Genomic DNA, 6,895 nt, shown 5'->3' with positions numbered 1-6,895 from the left:
AGAAATTTGGAAGGAAGGAGGGCTGAAATTGGGAATTGTCCTAATGGGAAGCCTCTTCCAGAGGAGATTTAAATATGCCAAAGTAAGAAAAAAGAATGGGTAACAGTCTGGGAAATGGTTTTTATTAAGGGGGCAGTGGTTGTAAATAAATCGGGACATCATCAGACATGGATTAAACGCTTGCAAAAAGTAACAATAAGCATAATTTTAAAAGCGGAAATCGTCCGTAAGCATAGATGTGTAATGTAGAAAGCGGTTTTAATGTTTAAAATATCTGTGCAGTATATCACAAGTTTAATTGTTTAGTAGTTGGAAAATTGGGTAAAGGTATCTGGAATGTAAGATGATTTGGTTTATTTAAAGAACCAGAAGAGGGGGTGGAGGGAAGTCTGGGGATTTGGGGGGTGTGTGTGTAAAAATGTTTTCTTTTTGGTTATTTTTTTAATGTTAATGAGAAATGTGTGGGGTAATCTGGTATTGATACAACATGGCATATATTGGATTTTTGTAATTGAAAACTAATAAAAATTATTTAACAAAAAAGAAGAAGAGGAGTGGCAAGTAAAACTGCTTGAATAATGGAACTAGCAAATATGATAGAAAAGACCAGGGATTGAGCAACCCAAAAGTTTAAAAAGGAATTGGAAATTTATAGGCAATATTTAAAAGAACATTGTACCCACATAAAAACTTTAGAATGCTTTGAATAACTCGTGGAATTACATAAGGTAAAAATAACACAAATAAGATTTAATAGAGGCTAAGTTTATTGAAAACAGAGGCAAGTAATAAGGAAACAAAGAACCCACACCAAGGAGGTCAGAAGTTGATGGCTGAAATATTTTTGTATTTTTGCATTGTATTGTTCTATTTTCTTTTTTATTTTTGAGTTATGTGCTGTGTTTTGTGTTTTTTAAAAAGTTTTCCTTGTGTGTCTGTGTCGATAATAAACCAATAAAGATTGAACTGCAAAAAAGAAAGTTGTCCAGTGTTTCAAGAGAGAGAGCTGTTAAAAAAATGGCAACTGAAAACCTGTCAGCAAGTGCTGTTCACCTTTATGCAGATGCCACAATAGTCTAAGGAGGTTGTTGTGGACATGTCCCCAGCTCTCATGTCTGCCTGTATCCAGGCATTCACACAGTTTCCATCCCTGTCAGGCTACCTGAATGAGTGTGCTAAGATTATGAATGAAAATCGGGGATTGATTGCCAAATTTGCCCTATTGCTACATCAGGAATGATGTAGCACACATGATTAATCTGATGGCAAAATGGCCTTATCTTTGAGGTCAGCATCATCTAACTCACTACTTCTACTTAAGGGGTATGGCTCAGGTTGTGCAAGCATATAATATATATAAAAAAGTGAAGTCTCTGCTGAGACACATCATCATGGTTGCTGTGAATGAAGCTGAGGGAGAGGGCAAGGATACAAGCCTACTAACAGATTGTGAGTTAAGCAAACATACTTCTGCAAATAATTGGAAGGTTTCATCCCCAAGGAGATGTAAAGACAGAAGAAGAATGCAATGAAGTATGTTTTCCTGCTGGTCCCATGGAAAGATGCAGGGGTAATGTTTTCACACTCATAGTAGAGGAAATAAAGCATACTGTTACCGTGAATGTTCTTGGAACTAGGGGTAACCAGCAAATGCTTCCAGCTTAGTTCTCGAATGTTTTGGCTCCTGAATGCCACCAACCCGGAAATGAGTGTTCCAGTTTGTGAATGTTCTTTGAAACCCGAATGTCTGACACGGCTTCCGATTGGCTGCAGAAGCTTCCTGCAGCCAATCGGAAGCCACACTTTGGTTTCTGAACATTTTGGAAGTTGAATGGACTTCCAGAATGGATTCCCTTCGACTTCTGAGGTACAACTGTACTACCATATGTGGAACACATCTGTGTGTATAGGTTACTCAACCAAATGACACGAATCTGCTTCAGTATATTGTGCAAACTGGGAAGATACCAATCCAGGTAAAACTGAGTGACATGATTTATGTTCTGAGAGGTGCTGTGGGTTTCTAGAGGAGCCAGTCAAAGACCTGATGACACATGGGAGTAACTGTTAGTATTTGTACTGTATTAATTAGAAAATGTATTTTACAAATAATTGTACTGGGGAAAAGAAAACATATATACTGTAACCTCTGCAAAGCCGGTGACTCCAATCAAGGTCACAGACATGCTGAATTAAGTTAAGTGGCTTTAAAAATGTGTGTGTGTGTGTGTGTGTGTGTGTGTGTGTTAGTGTTAGAACAAAATCTGGGAGTTGAGGGTTGGCTGGTTGTTTTGCCATTGCTTTGTTGACTGAGAACATGGGAGTATGAAGACTTCAAGTAGACTCTGTCTGAAAGAGTTTATGAAAACAGGCAAGCTATGGACTAATTATTTATGCATTGCTACAAAAGACTGTGTTGTTGGAGCAAGAAGACTAAACCCTCTCTTGGGCTCATGGGACAGAAACAAATTGTGTTGAACTTGATATATAAATAATACAGCTTGTTACATTGTTGCCATCCTGACAAGTAAAGATTCATCTCAAACAACTCTATGCAATTCTATAGAAATTCCCAATGACAAAATACAAGAATAAGACATTTATATTCCACCAAGTGTCCATTTCTTTAAATATATACTTTACATAACATATACAGTACCACAATCATGTTCAAGTGAAATATGAGATGTCCCGAAACCAAAATTCAGTCCAAATATTCCATCCAAATAGTCCAAACATCATAGCTTTACCATCGCTGATGTGATAGTATGATAGCTCACAGGGAAGGGAGGCCCCTTTGCCACTTTATTATTTATTGCACAGCAATTTGAGCTTGACATATATTATGCCTGTTTTTTACACTGACCCTCTATTTTAGTTCTTCTGGGGGGAAAAATCGGCTCATCTAATAGTTCTCAGGTTTTCTCTACGAAGGGGGGGGGGGGAGCTTTGCCTGATGGAAGGAGAGGGGGGGAAAGATGCAAGAGGTGGAAAGAGGATCTTTCGATGCTCCAAACAGCTTTATGCCAATTCCCCTGCACCTTCCTCCACACTTCCAAACACCTGATTCACCCAGCAGTGTGGCAGCACAAAAAAGAAAAGAAAAAAGACTTCTTTTGCTGACTGCAGCCAGGCAGATGGAGAGACACCAGGCGCAGAGATGGCTGCCAGACATCTTCATCCAGCTGGAAACGGTGGGTTGCCTGTATGGGCTCTGCTATTTTTATTTTTATTCCCCGGCCAAGACCGGCCTTTGGGCAGCAAACATCAGGTATAAAAACAATTGATTAAAATACTACTTAAAATGCAGCCTCATTTCAGTGGAAGCCCAGATCAAAAACTGTTTGGGGGGAGAAAACATCAAATCTTCACCAAGGCTGGTTCTACGTGGGCCAGAAAAACCAGGGAAGTCCCCAAATAGGGGTTCCATAACAGAAGGAAAAGGAAAGAGGGGAAGGGGATCAGGCTTGTTCCAAGCCAAAGGCCAGGTGGAACAACTCTGTCTTACAGGCCCTGCGGAAAGAAATCAGATCCCACAGGGCCCTGGTCTCATGAGACAGAGTGTTCCACCAGTGTTGAAAAGGCCCTGGCCCTGGTTGAGGCTAATCTGACTTCCATAGGACCCGGGACCTCAGATGCTACGTATGCCTAAGTCTACTTCCATTGGGACTTCCGGTCTGTTGTGGGAGCAGAATGGCAGCTTGTTCTGTGTTGTCTGAGTAAAAAGACAACCGGTTCAAGCTGTTCGGGCTACAGAGGAGAGTATCCGGGCTAGATACCACCCTAAAAAAACCCATGGAAGAGTGGGGTCTTGAGGGGACCATCAGAGTGGGAGAACTCGCTGCGACCTCTCTGCAGCCCATGGCTGCCTCGGCAGCGAGTGGGGGGGGGGAGGGAGGAAAAGCGGCTTGAGTCTGCTCATGGCTCCAACACACCCATCAGCTGTAGCCACAAGCCGCCACTGGTAAGCAACAGATCTTCCAATTAAGATAATCAATTGCCAAAATTCAGCTGAGAAGAATTTGGACTTTAAAAGTTTAATTTGGCAAAAAAGGAGTGAAACAGGAAGTCAACTTCCATTTTCTGAATGACAGGCTCTGCAAGCTGCAATTTGTGAATGAGAGAGGAGCGTTCTTTTTTTCGTAGCCTTTGGAGTGACTTTAACATCTTAACTGCATTTTAGGAATATTACTGTTTCTCCCTCCTGTTGGAATTGGATGAATATATTTGAACTTGAACTATTTTTCTCTGTTTGTGCATTGGAACCAAACAGCTCTGTTAACAGAAAGGTTGAGAAAGCAAAAATAGAAAGCAAACAGCAGTGAAATATATTTTGGCATATAGTGGAATTCTGCTGATTTAAAGGACTCTGGAACTTCACAATTGGAACTGAAGCTTGGCAGGAGAACACTCAGCTAACTTTGGGGGTTAACCCAGAGGAAGCAGAGTGCCTGGAATAGCTGGAGTTAGATTGGCTTTTAATCTTATACGATTACTGAAGACCAGGGTATATTAATTGGTATATTGATATTTGCTACTCATTGAGGGAAAGCAATATTTGGATTACAACTACATCTGTGGAAATTTTGGATTTACAAAATAAAGCAAATGCAGTAAAACTGAAGAAAAGAAAAGACTGGATTATAATTTGTTTAGAGATTTGGAATAGGAGGGACCTTCTCATCGCATTATCTACACCAGCCATACAGGAGAAGAAGCCATTAACAAGGTTAACAGCTTTCAATAATTTTGATGACTTTGAGCAATCACAGGTATATTTAGTACTCTTAAGTATTTTTAGCATCTTCCTATGGTTTATTATTTTTTGCCTTTACTCTTGCCTTTACTCTTGCTCATAATTCCTTCAGCAAAGTATAAGTCTCTTGAGTTTTTATGTTGATATGTATTAATTTTTTGTATTTTGGGGGATTCATTTTTCATAGTGTATTGTTTTAAGCGTAGGTTCTGTGAGGGAGGGGGTGATTATGTATAGAAATGTACAACTGGTTGGCCTAGGAGTGGAATTTTCCGTTGCTGAGCTAATCAGTGAATTTGCAACTGTGACCTTGAGTACAGTTAAACTGAAGCATTTGTTTTGAGAACAGACATGGATAAAAATAAACCAGAAATGTCAGTGGCAACAAGAAAAGCTGTGGCTGTGGGTGAAGCGAAAAGGGGGGCTTCTGTTCAAGAGGAAACCTCTTCAGAAAAAATGGGTAAGGCTGATTTTGCTGAACTTCTTTCACTTCAATTTGCAGAATTCCGGAAGGAGATGGCACAGACCCTGCATGGGTTGTCCCAGCAAGTAAAAACTGATATTGAGAATAGTATGAATATACTCTCCCAGAAAATTGAAATTGAAAAATTAGATGGAAGAATAAAAAATTTGGAATCAAAAACAGGAAAATTTGAAAAAACAGTTGAGGAAGTGGAACAATTAAAAGAAGATCAGGGAGCTGCTATGGGGGCTATTGGAGGTATCTCTAATAGACAGAATGACCTAGAGTACCAAATTTTGATGTTACAACTTAAACAAAATGCAAATATGGTGAGACGACGAAAGACTTTCGAGAGACTTCCGCTTTTACCACAGCTGCAACAGTGTGAGCTCTGATCGCAGTAAGCAAGTACACCGGTACTGTGAGGGGCAACGTTTGGCTAAACGACCCCTGAAAAGGCTTGGAAGGAAGCTCAAGCCAAAGGAACTTTGGCAGTGTCTTTTTGGAGTCCCGGCACCCCTCGCCAAAAGGAAAAAAAAGGCTGAGGTGGGGGGAATCCAGGCACAGAGAATAACATCAAACAGACCGGTGAAAAGCCTCACATCACTGAAGCAGCGACAAGATGGTAAAATCTCTATTTCTATATTAAAATAAACGTAAAGTGGTAGCAGCAGCAATAAAACCTAAAAGGAAATAAGACAAGGGGGGGGGGGAGGGAACTCAGGGGCGGAAAACCCCTCACGGAGTGAGTAAACCCAAAACAAAATAAAGAGTAAAAATAGCGGAGGGGAAGTAATGCTACCACAAAAGTAAATGGAAGACAGAACAAAAAAAATACAAAGAGAGTGTAAAGAAATCACTCACATTGCAATTAAACCATTTGAAAAGCATACTATCTGAAACGGACTTACTACAAAGTGCAAAGCGGTGCAGGCTGCCTGTTGTTGGAGCTGGGTGGAGTAAAGCAGCCGCTTTGAAACTGAAGGTCCTTGAAGGAAAGACAAAGACAAAGGAATAAGGAACGTTGTGGGGAAAAGGAGGGGAATTTAACAGATAAGATGGCGATGAGGGTCTGAAGACGCTGAGTAATCACCAAGAAGGAGGAAGTGACGAAGACAAAATATTGAAAGAGCGGGTTAAAGGAGGACAGAAGCTGGCAAGCTGAGTAAATAAGAACACAGTGACACCCAGTGGACAAACTAGGAAAAGCAACAATAAAGGAAAATTGAAGCAACAGAAGGACACCTGGTGGTTGAAAAAGAGAATGCAAAATGTCTCATGCAATTAAAAAACAGACGACTGGAACTGGAAGTCAACAGCAACAATTAAGAAGAAACTCAGGCTTTGAAGAAATGGATTTGAGGGAGCTTATCATAAGTTTGAAGTTGGACATTGGAGGAATGAGAAGAGAGTTGGAGGAAAAAATCAATACAATTGACGGGAAATTAGAAAAATTAGAAAACACAATAAAAAAAATTAAAAAGAAAATGAAGAAATAAAGAAAAAAATAACAGAAGTCTTAGAAGGAATGAAGGAGACAGATAAGAAATTACAAGAAATAAAGAATACAAATCAACAAATGGAAGAGATGGTGAATAAAATTAGCAAAGAACAAAGGGAACAAAGAAAAGAAATGGACAAATCGAAAAAGGAGATGGAGGAACAAAAAGCAATCC

This window comes from Podarcis pityusensis, assembly GCF_964106645.2.
Source record: "Podarcis pityusensis genome assembly, chromosome: W".
NCBI classification, from domain to species: domain Eukaryota; kingdom Metazoa; phylum Chordata; class Lepidosauria; order Squamata; family Lacertidae; genus Podarcis; species Podarcis pityusensis.
This window is presented reverse-complemented; position numbering follows the sequence as displayed.